Source organism: Arachis duranensis, chromosome 2 (assembly GCF_000817695.3).
Source record: "Arachis duranensis cultivar V14167 chromosome 2, aradu.V14167.gnm2.J7QH, whole genome shotgun sequence".
NCBI lineage: Eukaryota > Viridiplantae > Streptophyta > Magnoliopsida > Fabales > Fabaceae > Arachis > Arachis duranensis.
The window spans coordinates 1,906,751-1,922,795 of record NC_029773.3 but is presented as its reverse complement, the minus strand read 5'-3'; the positions used below and the strand labels follow the sequence as shown (position 1 = coordinate 1,922,795).

The 16,045-nt window shown below is 29.2% G+C and overlaps 1 pseudogene; it reads right to left on the bottom strand.

Moving 5' to 3' along the window:
* Nucleotides 1–5,519: 5,519 nt before the first annotated feature.
* Nucleotides 5,520–16,045, bottom strand: part of LOC107472885 (pleiotropic drug resistance protein 1-like) — an 18,072-nt pseudogene continuing 7,546 nt past the window's right edge.

The window sequence follows — 16,045 nt, the reverse complement described above, 5'->3', positions numbered from 1 at the left end:
TCTTTTATCTTTTGATCACTTTTGTGTGACTTTTCATATTTGGGGAGGCTGGCCATTCGGCCATGCCTAGACCTCTTGTCTCTTATGTATTTTCTACGGTGGAGTTTCTATACCTCATATATTAAGGTGCGGAGCTCTGCTATTCTTCATGAGTTAATGCAAGTACTATTGTTTCACTTTCAATTCACGCTTACTTCTTCTCCAAGATATACTCTCGTACTTAATTCAGTTAAGTCAGAATGAAGGGGTGACTCGTAACAATTACCTACTATCTTTGTTACTCGCTTAGCCAAGATCCGCGTGCCTGACAACTACAAGCGGTCTACATGATGTTCAACGTAATCATTGGACGATAGCCGGAGTATATTCTCTTGGGTCTCTAATCCACGGACCGAGTCCATGAGATTAGAACCTTTGAGGTATAGGCTAGAACCAATTGGCAGCATTCTTGATATCCGGAAAGTCTAAACTTTATCTGTGGTATTCTGAGTAGGATCTGGGATGGGATGACTGTGACGAGGTTCAAACTCACGATTGTTGGGCACAGTGACAGTGTGCAAAAGGATAGAGAGATCCTATTCCGACACAAGTGAGAACCGACAGATGATTAGCCGTGCGGTCGCTGTGCCTGGTATTTTTCATCCGAGATGAGAAATCCGACAGTTGATTAGCCGTACAGAAACCGTAGCCTGGACCATTTTCACTGAGAGGACGGATGGTAGCCATTGACAAGGTGATCCACCAACATACAACTTTCCATGGAAGGGAGCACGCATGATTGGATGAAGACAATAGGAAAGTAGAGGTTCAAAAGCAACAAAGCATCTCCAAACGCTTATCTGAAACTCCCACCAATGAATTACATAAGTATCTTTATTTTAATTTACGTTTTATTTATCTTTTAATTATCAAAATCCATAACCAATTGAATCCACCTGACTAAGATTTACAAGATGACCATAACTTGCTTCAAGCCGGCAATTTCCATAGGATCGACCCTTACTCACGTAAGGTTTATTACTTGGACGAGCCAGTGCACTTGCTGGTTATTAGTTGTAACGGAGTTGTGAAAAATGTGAATCACAATTCCGTACACTAATACCACTGCAAGCTGCCTGACCGTCCTTTGTAACAGAGTCATCAGAATTCAGCTTAATGAAAGGAGGGTTTAGGGGGATCCATCAAATTTGCTTTTCAGCAAAGCATCCAACTCTTTTTCTTACCTGAGTTATCTCATCATGCGTTGAGTTATACTCTTTAGCTAAGTGCACCGCCAAATCATGGATCTTACCTTCATCTACTGCATTGTCTCGAAAGAGAGGTTGATTAAAGAACGTACCAGAACTCAATGAAGTATCCATACTCTTCCACGTATTATTTGTGACTCTACAGTCATGAAAGAAGTGGAGCAAAGACTTTGAAAAAGAACACAAATTGGGCAAGTATCATCTTGGGTCATGTGCCTACGGACTCGAACCTCATTTGTTTAAAGGGCTTCATTAGCAACTAGCCAAAGAAAGGTGTATAGCCTTTGGGGGCTTCAACTTTCCAAATTCTGAAAAACAAATCAGCCTTAGAGTCCTTAGGGGATTTAAGTAAATGAAGAATGCTGACTTTATGCTAAATCTATCATTAGAATTAAGAAGCCACGCTACCTGATCATCCCCTAAGTTTCCTTCAAGAGCCTTCAAGAATGAGAAAACAGTGACCCAATCCTTTCCTAAAACCTCTGCAATTTTACCTAAATCCCAATTGCCACTTGTTGCATATTCACTGACCATGTCATTTAACATATCCTTCAATATATCTGATTAAGCAAAGTCTTCAAGTTTATTTATGTCGGATCCAATGATCTTTCTAAAACCAAGAGCTATTACCATCACCGGTCCGCCATACCAAATTCTTTTTAAATTTGGGCCATACTTGCTAATGTGAAATTTGACAAAATCACAACTCGACAAGTACATCGAATCATATTAAGTAATAACATGGGAGTGGGTTATTGTTCCCATGAGGATTAACGGACTAATCACGCAAGAGTTAATCAATTGTTCTAACTAGATAATTACAATTTAGGGTTTCAGTAACATCAAATAGCAAAAATAGAAGATTCAATGAAAACAATTTATAAACTGTTGAGAGAAGAATATGAATGGAATGCTAAGGTTTCAAAGATGTTTAAAACTTCAAGAAAAATATTTTTTACTATCTACCTTGACCATACAAAGATTTATCTTACGGCGAACTCTAATTAACCGAACTCCAATCCCTTGGTAATCCGAGTTTCTTAACTTAACAAAATGTCAATCCTTTGATCAATTAATTACGCAAAGAGGTTAAGCACGCGTACTGATTCACAAGCCACACAATTCTATCTTAAGATTTAAACCTAATTGCTTCAATATCACTTATCCAGCTAAGTTCAAAACTTTCAGAAATCGAGAGAAAAGGTTTTCAAGTTTAATTCTATCAAACAATCTTTTTCAAAAAGTTTATAAAATTCAATTCAGATTTAAACTATTTCCCAATAAACTCAAACCCTTGAGATGAAGAACGAAAATTAAATTCTTAAGAAAACATTAATGCATAGTTTAAGAATAGACAAGTAAGAACATTAATCCATGGTCATAAATAGAGTTCCTAACCTTAATAAAAGGAGATTAGTTGCTCATGATCAAAAGAAAATCTAGAATTATGAATTGTCCAAACTGCTGAAGAAGAAGCTCGCATATATATGTGACTCCTTGTCTTTTTATACTAACCCTAAAACAAATTCAAAATTCAAAACTAATTCAAAAAAAAAAAAAACTCAATCAAATCAAATATCGTTAATTAAGTTTTTTCCTAGAGTTTTTCCTTCAAGATAAGCTTTTTGATCTCCTCCACAATTGACAATTAATGCTTGACTTCATAGGCTTATGTTAAGTCTTGAATTAATCACTTAAGCGTTTGAAGAATTAGATACTTGGTGAGTGAATTAAGGCATCTGGGAGTGGCCCATTTGGTGCGTGGAATGCACCCTTTCATGCGTACAATGCATGGCCTACACTTGAGAATGTTGGCCTCTGTTTCATACTTCACGTTGCACGAATGGATACCCACGTCGCATGCATAGCCTGTTTTTGTGCAATTGCTCTCTGTTTGATGCTTCACGTTGCACGCATCCTTATGCCCTTCATCCCAACAATCCCAGAACCTTTTTCTTTCTGAATTTTCCAATGCTTTAGCTTGAGCCACTCCAAGCCCTTTGGTGTATCTTGGTTTGTTCGGATCCTAATTCGTCATAGCCCTCTTATTCTTGTATTCCTTGACTCCATGCCTCCAATCTTTTACCGTTTAAATAATAATGATCTTGTAATTTCTCATATTTGAAATGAATCTAAGTATTAGGTAGACCATCTCTTTTAAGATAGAAATCTGTTGAGAGGAGTTTAGCAACATCCAGAGCTACCTTAACTCTTAAGAAAGTTCTCATCAGTTTAGTATCTCTCCATGAATTCTCTACCTCTAAAACTAATTTTATCATGTCTCCTATAATTTTTTATGTATCTCTTTCTATTAACTCTAAAGGCACCCCATGAATCTGTACCAAAAAATTCATAAAATTATGCTTAACTTCAAATATTGATTGGCTCTTCATATATTCTTGTAGGTTTAGCAAATATCCTGTAATTCTTTAAAGCCTACCGTTTTAGCACCTGCTTACCTTTTTTCTTATTCTTGAAATATATCAAAAGCATATTTTTTTCGATTTATGAGATAGCTAATTCCGCAGGGTAACCTATATCCTCAAAACAACATTGCTGCATGCTTTCAAATTTAATTCTTTCATAGTTATGAGTTTTTCAATGAGATTCAAGAAGTCTTTTTTAAAGTCATGTTGTACATGCTCTTTTATTCTAATTGTTTTACCTTCTATTGACTCTGTATTCTCAATTCCTCTCACTTTCATATATGATATTGCTCTTGATTTGCACAGAGTAATATTGTTGCTGATAGTGTGTGGTTACAAGTTGATGTGTGTTAGTGAATCTCTCTGATGGAGAAACTCCTTAATATGGAGAAGAACTAGAGGTTTCTACTGTTGACTCTTTTGTAATGAGAGAGAGGGAAAGGGAGACGAAGGAGGAGAGAATATTGATGGTGGTGTCAAGTATAAGAATTAGAATTTCAATTTAATTTTTAAAATTTTTTGATATTATAATTTTAAATAAATCAATTGACTTTACAAAATTTATATTAGATCTGACGATTTTATAATTTAAATTTTATTAAAATTTTATATTTTATATATATAATATTTTTTTAATTTCACCTAAAATTTCGATTTTTTCTATCATATCAAGTGAATAAAGACTTATCATATTGAAATTTCTAATATTGTTTTGAAACTAAATCCTGTAATTTAAGATTTTTGTTTTTAATTTTTGTCTTTGTCAATTAAGGCCCACACAAAAAAATGGATATTTGGCCTTACAATTACTCATTTGCCATTGCACCTACATTCTAGAAGTTATCATTAGTTACGGTTCTATTTAGTTGATATATAGAATGAGACATAAATATAAAGATATAGACACTAAAAATATAAATATAAAATATTTGTATCTATATATTGTGTTTGATAAAAATAATGAATAAAACATATAAATATTTAAAAAAAACTGAATTATCCTTCCTTCTAAAAAAATTTGAAAAGATAGGAGGACAAATTTTAAAAATTTAAAAATTAAATAAAAATAAAAAAATAAAAAATTAATGTTTTACAAATTGTGTCTTAGTTTCTCACTAAATTAAAAGTACACAAATTTAATATCTCTGAATTTATTTATATCCTCCCGTATTTTTTTAAAATTTGTGTCTCACCAAACCAAATAACAAACATATATCACCATATTCATATCTCATCATCAACTAAACACTGCCTACCTTAACACACACATAGTCCAGTGAGACAGGTCATCAATTTTCTTTCAAGAATAATTAAAAGGACCATTATATGGTGGCTCCTAATCCTATATTAGCATGGCTATAAGTTGATCATAAAACACAGTTACAAACACGTGGTATATATGTCAACAATTAAAAGCTACATAGAATACAGAGTGAAGTCAACACAAAAAAAAAAAGGATGCACTATGATGTTTTATACTCTTTTAGTATGTCTGTGTTTTTTCTCTCTGAAAGTGAGTAAAGGACCTAGTAAAAAATGTAAAAGGCTAAACTTCAAATTTTATTATCAAATTAACAATAGAAAAAGTGTTGCGAATATCTGTGACTTATTGCCTTCAGTTCTTTAATTTTTTTAATTATTAATAGATGTACAATAATAGGTATTACACTCATTGATATATTAACGGTACAAAAAAACACTTAATTCATGAATGAAACTTTAAATTTTAATAAGAGGAGCTAAGTCTGGTAGTACATGAACATAACAAATACAAATAAACCTTTAAAAAAAATACAAATATGAAAACATGTTCTTCAAGATCTATTGAAATGGCCCATGTATCTATCTATCGTTTTTGAAAGTTAAAGAGCTTGATTGCAACAGCAAAAATGAGCGCAAATAACACCGCAAATCCAGAAACCATAATTGCACAAACTCCTATGATATCATGCTTGAAACCATAATAAAGTCGTATGAAGTCTTGCACTGAAATTGGTTCTGATTCCATTACATGAGTTATGTCTCCAAATTGTGATGCAACCAATCCATATAAGGTCCATGACACAGGACATACCCAACAGTACCACTTCCACCACACTGGCATCCTCTGAAATAAAATAATAAAAACAAAAACAAGTATCATTATACACATGAATACATGATTGCATTCATTTATATATAGATTGATAAGATACTCTGTTTTAGGAGTTATTTGTCATGGTACAAACATTTTAGAGTTTGTGATATCTGTTTGCTTTTAATATTAAGTTAGTAGTGATAAAATAAGACTTGTAACTCGATTATGATAACAAAAATAACCATTAATTATCATAGACTTAGGATTCAGAGTTTAGATTTTTTTTATTAAATTTTTTTTGTTTTGTCTTAAATCTTAGACAACACGTTAAATATTCTGTAAAATTAGATTTTTAATTCTTTATTTCTATTTTTTTGGTATGAAGAATAGATTCTATTTTATTCTTAATTTTTTTTTCATTTTAGAAGAATTAAAGTAACAAGAGTAGAATTTAAAACTTTTTTAGTGATATAAGTTTTGATATTATATTATAAAATTATTTATTTCAAAAGTTTAAGTAAATAAATAAAAGTTACAATAATGATTATATCTCTAATGAATAGAAACAATTTAGTGCATTACCAATATTACTTTGGCATTTTTTATTAAAACGATATTTAATAATTTTATAACGATTTAAAAAAAGAATTAATTAATTAATCCATTGGGATATTAGAAATACTTACTGTACGAGGAATGACAAATCCTGAAAAGACGTTCCATATTCCATAAAAAGCAGCAGCCAGAATGGAACCAATATGGTGGTTTGGTGTTGCTGCCACAGCCATCATTCCATAGAAGGTGAAGTAGCAAAATGTGAAATACATAAAAAATATATACCAAAAGAGTTTCTTCACATTCCACTCGAATCCAATCATGGCATATACTATCACACCGTATGTTACGGCTTGGGCAAAAATATAAGGTAGTTCTATCATCACCTGTGACAAAATGGAATATAATCACATACACATTGATTATTATTATTAGATAACTGTTAACAGAGACGCATAATAATTCATTTAAAGTTTTGGTACATACTACTTCACTCTTCATTTTAAAGTTCTAGATAAAAAATAAGTGTCTTTTCTTGGTATTTTTATAAAACTTTAGGGTATGAGTAAAGTTTAGTAATGAATAAAGTAGGGTAAGGTTTGTACTTTATCTTAACTCTATTTGTAGATTAAAATTTTTTTTAAATTTAATCCTACTCTATTTTCAGGGTGAGAATCTCTCAATTCTAATTTTATCTACAAAGGTGGAGCTAGATGAAATATTAGAGAAGAGTAAAAAATATTTACTCAATAAAATAAGATTAAAATAAATTTTTAAAAAAGACTAAATTAAAATTTACATATAATTTACATGTAAAAAAATTAAAATTAGGAGAGTCATTGTCCTCCTTTTTCCATTATGTACCTCCACCGTTGCTTATCTGTATTTTAAAGTTCTCAATTCTATTTGTAGAAAAATAAAAAATTTTTAGACAAATATAAAATTTAATCATTCTATATTTTATACATATTAATAAAATAAAAAAACTAAAATCAAATTAAAATTTAAAACAATAAAATTTAAAAAAAAATTAACATAAAATTATAAATACTATGATCATCAAACTTTTAATAAAATTAAAATAACACAAACAAAAATAAATATCTTATTACTCTTTTTCTAATTCCAAATTCTTACATTACTCTTTAGATAATAAACTTACTAAATTAGTAATTTAAATATTTAGTTTAGTGGTTAATTTGAGCTTTTATAAGACTCCGACCTTACCCACAAGTAAAGGCTATCCGTATTCCATCATATCCAATCGAATTGAGTAAGATTAGGTACTCGTAGGTAGAATACATATTACTAGCCTTGGTATAAGTGCCCATTAGTTATTTCTAACTAAAAGTCAATCACGTCTCACTAATTTTAAATTTTTAAATTATTCTTAAAATACATAATATTAAAAGATAATTGATGAGTTTGAAAACTCAAATTTATTTTGATGATGAAAAAATATTATTAAAATAAATAATTATAAAATTATTAATTTAATTTTCATTTAACATATGTTAATTAATAATTTGGTGATACAGGTTTTTTTATTGGGCCGAATATATAAGTAGAATTATTGCAAGCCCAATATGCTTAAAACCAATTAGCTTTGTTTAATGTTTCCTATATTAAGTGGCTGAAGCAATTTATAATTATTTGGGACAGAATTCAAACATTATTATAAGCCCAAAATTGTTTTGCATATTTGGTCTGAAATTAAGAAGAAATTGGACTAGAATGAATTTTATTGCTACAAGCCCATAATTATTGCTCCAATGCTTGATCTGAAACCTATTGTGAAAGGAAGCAAAAATTGCTTCATGCCTCCAACGGATCTCATTCCTTCCTTTGGGATGGATTTCAAAATTTAATTTGCTAGCATTGGAAACATGAGAGAGATTGTCATTGATATGATTGATGGCATTGAAAGCTACACGCTACTCAGGGAAGTAAAAGCAGCTCTTTAATTAATTTGCTTATTTCATTTAATTACTTTTCTTCCAATTGTTTCTTCTCTCTCATTCTTTCTTTCTTTTCTTTCGGACATTACCCAGCAAACCATGGAAGCTACATTGAGCTATCGAAAAAAAAAAAAGGAAAGGCACGCCAAAAGACCATCACAATGATGGCAAGAAAAAGAAAACAAAAAGTATGTTGTGGCTAAGATTCTCATTCACTTATGGTAAGATGTTGTGATGAGATCTTGACTTCTCCATACCAAAAATGGTTGAAGGAGATTCGGCCAGCAAGGAAAAGATCCCTTGAGGGATGGCTTGTCTCTGATTCTGCTCAACCACCACAGGAAGTAGTTAGGGTGGCTACGTGATGGAAGAGGCAGAGATTAGAGCAGATGAAGCCATCATCATCATGAAGCATCAATGGCCAAAAATTCATCTTAGAGAGCAAGCCAAGGATGGAGCGCTCGAATTGATGAAGATTGATGACCAATGAAGGACTAGAGGTAATTGCATGTTGGTTATTGCATGGTTATCTCTTCTCTCTCTCTCTGGCCGAACTGATTTTGTTCTTGGAGAAGAAGAAGTTGGCTTGGTTTTTGGCTTCAAGTGTGGAGGCTTCCCTCTTCTATAAAAAAAAGGGGAGAACAGCCACAGTTTGAAGCAAGGAGACAGTGTGAGAGTGCAAGGGACAGGGTTCTCAGAGCTACCTGAGCTAACAGTTTTCTTCTCTTTCAATGTATTCTATTTTGTAATTTTTCTGTTTAAATTTTGTCATGTCTTAAGTCTCATGAAAAAAGACAAACAGTGAGGTTTGTATGAAAAAGTCATAAAGCAGAAAAAGGCAGATTGCAAAATTAAAATAAAAAGCCATAGATGTCCTTAGAGTTCCTTTGTTCATCTATGTTGTGTTTCATGATTCTGTGGGAATCCCCTTGTAAGTTGGGTTAGCACTTTACAGTCTGTAATCAAGAAGATTATAGTGAAATTACATCATTGTTGTGATGGAGACTGGATGTAGGCTGCACTGCACTTAACAGCTGAACCAGGATATACTTGGGTGTAACTTTCTCTCTTCTCTACTCTATTTCTGTTTCTACTGCACAGGAGCTAAAACTGAAAAATATCTCGTGCCAAGTGACGAGACAAAAATAAAAGTCTCGTGGCTAGGGACGAGACAAAAATAAAAAAATCTCCTGAAGTCATTTTAAAAATCAACAAGCATCACTGAGTGAAAAAGGGGTCTAAAATTCAACCCCCTTCTCTTAGCCACTGAAAACCATCAATAATTATTGATATGAAATTATTTTCACATGAAAATAATACTTAAAAATTATTAAATTATTAAATTGTAATTCAGTTAAATATCTCAAGTTAATTAATAATTTCATTCTTTAAATAAAGATAATATTATATAAATAATCACCTTATTATCAAATTATAACAATTAAATACACAAAATATATTATTAACTAAATAAAAATCAGTCATATTAAATGTACATAAAAAAAATCATCCATATAAAGTATATATTTATATATGGAATATACACTAAAAATATATAAAATAAAAAAATATAAAAAAATCTCTAAAATTAAGAGAATTTTTTATAAATTTAATTTTAATGTACTAACCATATAAAAAAATATATATTATCATCTAATTAAATTTATATGTTTAAATAATTTTTTAAATCACAATTTTAAAAACTAATTATTTTTATTAATACGACAATACAACATTAAATGTTCATGTAAATCTTTTACGTAATGTATGAAAATTAAGTTTTATATACATACATATCATAAAAATTCTAAGTATATTCTCTTAAAAAATGTGAATAATATTACCTGTGCAATTGCATAAGGTAAAGCAGAATACATTCTAGCAGCTCGCTCTTTATAAAAGACAACTCTTTCAATTGCTACTACTGGTTGTACAGAGGCTGAATTCTGAATTCCTATGAACAAAACAGCAACACCCATGGCATTGAAAATATCTTGGCTGCTTGAACTACAAGTCACCAAATAAATGAAATTAGTGTCTAATTAATAATATTTTTTTAGAAAAAAATAATAATAAAATTAACAAAAATACTATTTGCAATCAAAATTAGTCTAATATATTTTGTATTTCAATATAAAATCTATATTAATAACTGATTTTAGTGTATATCTAATATAATTATAAAATTCAAGTACTAAGATTTAATATTTGTTTGCATTTGACTTACTATTTGTCTCCAAGTTTCCAAAATATTGTCCCAAAGATCAAGGATACGAGCACGGTGGCAAAAAATCGAACCGCGGTATACAGTGGATTGCGCCAATACGACCAATGTTGTTTCCATAAGCAAGCTAGGCATTGAACCAGAAACGGTTGCGAATATTGAGTTTGAAAATATAGATCCTTTGAAGCAGGGGCAGGGTTTCCCAATTCTGCTATGAGGTTCTTATTCCTCCTGAATCATCAACAATAATGTATAATAATAATGCTAAGCATTTTTCATAATCTTGATCCTTTATTTATTATGAAAAAAAAAAAAGCTCATGCTTACCTGTACAAATCAGAATTTTTGTATATCTCATGAAAATCAACACCTAGATTTAGTTCTTGTGCTGGAGTTGTAACTTCTAACATCCAAATTGATGGGTTATAACCATCTTTGATTTTACTAACACCATCAATGCTCTAGACAATAGAAATATTAGAAAAATAGATGTTTTTAGAATCAAGAATTGTGCACATAATTAATTCTAAAATATTAGTGAATTTAAGTTGCATCATCACACCTCAAAATAATTGATCAATTGCCTCGAACGATGACCCAACGGTCCAACATAGATTTCTTGTCCTCCACGCTTCAATAAAAATAACTAACATGACGGGTAAAATAATTATATCAAACTTTAAATACATATACTTATCAAAGATATCGTCATATAAAAATAATAATAGAGAGTTTAATAGAATATATTTAACTAAAATACTTAATATAACATGTATTTGCATTTTATCTATCATTTTTGCATAAAAATATCTTTATACCAGCAATCTCTGTATAAATATATTATATACACCTCATCGAAAGCTTCAAATATGTCGATGCTTGGTTGATGGATGGTGCAAACAACTGTTCTTCCGGTGTCAACTGTATTCCTAACCGTCCTCATAACAATGGCGGCGGCTCTAGCATCTAAACCGGAAGTAGGCTCATCCATGAAAATTATGGATGGATTAGCCACTAATTCAACCGCTATAGTTAATCTCTTGCGTTGTTCAGTTGAGAGTCCACTTACACCAGCCAATCCAACTAGCGAGTTCCTCAACAAGTTCAATTCCACAAGCTCCATGACTTCCTCAATAAACATCTAGAACCATTTGATAGATAAAAAAGTACAACCCATCAATCTCTAATTTCACAACGTCCATTTGTCATAATTTGTAAAGTTACTTAAACTTTGATTTTTTTTTAACAAAAAGATATTAATTAAGTAAAAAAAACATAGCATTAATAGTTAAAATAATTCCTAAAGTATTAAGCATACATCAATTTGGTCATCTAAAGTTCAAATGTCTTAAACTGATTCTTAGAAAATATATCTATGAATTAAATAATGACACATGTCATTATTATTTTGCTACACATTATCTAATTAGTAGAAAAACTAATTTGATTTACTGTTGTATTTGAAGCATTTGATTTTTTGGAAAATTAAATTCACGAATATATTATCTTTTAAAGACTATTAGGTAGCATTTGATATAGAGACAGAGATTAAAAAACTGATATTGAGAGACGGAAATTTAGAGATAGAGACGGAAATAAATTTCAGTATTCTGTTTGGTGCAAAGTAGGAAACAGAAATTGAAACAAGAACTAAACTCTAATTTAATTTGTACAAAAGGTAAAATTGGAATTAATTAATTGAAATGAGGATATTTTAGGTATAAAATGTTATTAAAGTTTCAGTATTCATCTCTAAAAATTTCAGTCCCTTATATCTCTACTTTTTGGAGATACTGAAATACTAAAATTTTGGGTACAGAGAGAAAAATTTTAGTACTAGTCTTTTAAGCCAACAAACATGATATTGAGTTTTAGTTTCTCAATCTCTGTCCCAGTACCTCAAAACAAAAGCTACCTTATTAACTCAAAAATCGTATAAGTGCATACCTTTCTTGTATTGGAATCAACTTCAATGGGTAAACGAAGCCATGCTGAATAAAGTAAGGATTCATAGACAGTAACATGAGGAGAATGGATATCAGTTTGCTCACAATAACCTGAAATTCTAGCAAATGTTTCTTGCTTCTTAGGATATCCTGAAATTTTTATGCTTCCGTCGATATATCCACTGGTTTTCCGACCGGCAAGAACATCCATCAAAGTAGTTTTTCCTGCTCCACTTACACCCATCAAAGCTGTGAGTACACCAGGCCTAAATGCACCACTAACACCTTTTAGAAGCACTAACCTATCTTCTACCACACCTTGATTCTTCATTTCCTGCCAATTAAAATTTAAAGACTTTGGGTTATTTTTTGAACTAGAGTACTGAAAACAACTTGTAATCAAAAGCTTATTCAAGATTACTGTGATTGAAAAAAAATAGGGAGATTATATTTTTTTAGGAGCAAATTGTCAACATTGTGATTTTATTTTTAGAGGACTAATTAATTTAATTGGTGGTGTAGTACAAAACAAAACAAAAATTTATTGTTTGATCCAATACAATATTAACCAAACTTGCCTTAACAACATTGTTTAGAAGCCAATTTTTAAATACAAATTTGAAAGTCACTTATTACCTGAGGCATATCAACGGAGTATACAATTTGGTCAAAGGTAATAGAATGTGGCTCAAAAGGAAGAACCATGCCTTTTTTCTTCCCATTATTGCTGCTATTGCTTGAAGTACCAACTCTTGTTGAACTTTCTACAAGGCGATTCAAAAGTTTGTCAACATTTAAAGGCTAAAATTTGTACATATGAATAATTTTAATGTAAAATACAAAAATATTTAATTATTTTCATATTTTATATTATTATGATAGTAATATAAAATGTTGATAATGTTTTATAACAAAATATTTTTAAATAATTATCAAAAGATAAAATATTTCTGATATTTTATAAAAATAATATTATTTTAATTATAAAAAGATAAAAATGTTATTGACGTTTTGTAAAAATTAATAACAATGTATAGCACATAGTTTAGGTCATTTTTAAAAATTTCACCACTTGTAATTTAACATATAACTACATCCGTATCATTTTAGAGCTTTAATAATGTAGTAATAAGTAATTCTTTTCATGGTTATCCTAGCTAATTATTTTCAAATAACTAAAAAAAAGGCCTTCTATCAAGACAATAGAGTTCTTTTAAAATTATATAATTTGATTAATTTCAATTATTTATTAATTAATATGCATGTTAAACCATAAAAAAAACCTTTTTTGTGGACAAAGGGATTAATTTAAATAATGTAGATACCTATGCGTGGTAATTGAACTTCTTGAGCTATGCCATTACTTGTTTTGCCTTCAGATTCATCAATTATTGTTGCTTGTTGCTTCTCAAATGCTGCTCCAAAAAAAAAAAACATATACATGACTACATGTTAATAAAAGTATCACTCTAATTAAGAATTTTAAATAAACAAACGATAATATTAGAGAGATAATAATATAATGTTATTTATAATTTTATATATGTATAATATTTATAATTATATATTTATTATATAATATTATATAATTATTTTAGTATTAATTAAAAATATAAATAAAATAAATTTAATTTATTTTAAACTAATTTTCTATTATCTCTCAAAAATTTTTAAAAAGAAATTAAGGATTTAGATACTCACAATTGAGATACGTAAGAGCCAGGGTGTATACAATGTTAAAAATGAATGTAAATCCAATTAATGCCCCAACTCCAATCCAATACCAATAAGCTTTTGTGAAGAATCCACGAGCCTCTAGTGATCGAACTCCAAGTGTCTTGTTTGAGTTTGGGGTGAACTATATATAATTGAAGAGCAAATGATGATGAATTAGGCATCAAATTAAATTCATTTCTAAAATAATAGTATTATTAGTTGATAGTTTACGGTNAGAATATTTATTTAAGTATTAGACATATTTATTTTGTCTAATATAATATTTTGTTAATTTTAATATTTTTGTCATAGTAAAAATTTAATTATAAAATTTGATATAATATAAAAATTTAATTAAAAAATATAAAAAATTTAACTAAAAATTCAATAAAATTATAAAGATTAACAAAATAATTAAACTATAGTTGTTCAAGAAGAAATTACCATCACCTTGTTCCAACTATCCCCAAGGAATTCATTAACCATTATAGCATTTTGAGCATACATCATTGGTGAAATCCAAAAACCCCAAATCCACCCGTCATTGATGTCCTCTATTACATTACTCAAACAAATGAAAGAATCATCAGTATCAAATTGAACTTACGATACCATTCAATACAGAATGAATATGGGAACACACTTATTTTAAAATTTTGTTAAAAACGAACGGGTGCATGACATATATTTGACATGAATATAAGTAAAATATGATAAATTATAGTTGTTTAAAATAATTATAACAGTACTTATATATCTTGATATGTCAAATAATTCCCCATGTTAAAAATAAATATTAATGATAAATATTACTTTTAAGCCTGTTCCAAAAGTATATATAAGTAAAAGTTTATGCTCAAATGAAATAAATTAGTACAATATTCTTTCAATTAGGTATATTTAAATATTTTACTCAATTAAGTTATTATGATTTTAAGATTCAATTTTTTTATTTATACTTTTACAATATAATAATATATCCCCATACTTGTACCCTACTTTTTTTTCCAAAGGAATAATTCATGTAATTTTTAATTTTATCTTTCAATAATATCAATTTTTTATATTTATGGACTGAAAATAATATTATAATATGTGATTAATGATTGATATATAAATAAATTATCATTTATAAACCATGAACTATAACCATTTTTGAACATTTACAAATCAATAGGATTTAAAATTTAAGATTTATAATTTAAGATAAAAATATAAGAATTTAATTTTAATGTATTAATACAGTCATCTAATTATATATATATTTTTATGATTATTCAAGCAGTTAATATAAAAAAAATTATTTATTAATATAATGTTATGAATACATGTGTAAAACTATTTTAGAATAAAAATATCAAAATTAAATTCAAAAAATAATGTTAAAATGTTAGTAAATATGTAAAACTAAACTTACTTCTTGAAAGAACAAAGCCTCCCAATACAAAAAAAGCAAGAAGTGCCACTGATCCGAATGTGTTAGCGACGATCAGATTCCTGCCTATTGCGGCGATTGCTCGGAATAAACTAGAAGCCATTTGGCTTGTCAGAAATAGCAACAGGTATTGCTTCAAGAATCTGCATAAACAACATAATGAAGCCTCATCACACCATAAGTTACACTACACTATAGCTACAAAGCAAATAAGAACAAAAAAAAGTGTTTGTAACCAGAGACAAGGAAAGAGAGAAAAAGTTAGATAAAATATGTGCAAATACAAAAATATTTATCTTTTTGTTTCGCTAAATTAGTAAATTACTATCAGACTACTACTTTTATCCAATATTCATCCACACGTGGCAGAGTTAGATTAAATTTCAGAAAGAATAAAAAATAATGTCATAACAAAACAAATTAAAATTAAAATTCTAAAAAGATTATACTAATATATATAT